Below are 639 nucleotides of genomic sequence, written 5' to 3' on the forward strand. Positions count from 1 at the left end.
AAACTCAATCCATCTGTCACCTTTGAGAGCAAGTGACCTCTTTGTGTGTGTGTGTGTGTGTGTGTGTGTGTGTGTGTGTGTGTGGGGTGTTATCTGTCCATTTTAAGCGGAGGGCAATTAGGCCGTCACTCTCATTAATAATACATCCTTAAACTTGTTAATTATTTACCTTAATTAACAAGTTTAAGGATGTATTATTAATGAGAGTGAAGGCCTAATTGCCCTCCGCTTAAAATGGACAGATAACACCTGAAGACAGATAGAGATGGAGAGAGCAGGGACAGAGGTGAAGACAGAGATAGGGGTAGGAGGAGGAGGAGGAGGAGGGAGACAGTCGAAGAAGAGAATGTGGGATGATAGAAGATGGAGAGAATAGTAAAAAATAAAAGAAAAATAGAAAGAAAAGAGTGGTAGAAGTGAGAAAAAAGGTGATAAAGAATGAAAAGATGAGATGAAATGATGGAAAAATTGAAATAAGCATGACCCAGCTAGCAGGGAACGTTCCCACAGCATTGCCCAACTGTTACGTACAAGTTGCAATAATGTTTTAAAGAAAAAATGTTAATCTAACGTTCAAAGAACGTTTTAGGAATGTTTATTTTCAAATAATGTTCCTTTAAGGTTCAATACTGACTAAGA

The sequence above is a fragment of the Plectropomus leopardus genome, chromosome 24 (assembly GCF_008729295.1).
Source record: "Plectropomus leopardus isolate mb chromosome 24, YSFRI_Pleo_2.0, whole genome shotgun sequence".
Lineage (NCBI taxonomy): Eukaryota > Metazoa > Chordata > Actinopteri > Perciformes > Serranidae > Plectropomus > Plectropomus leopardus.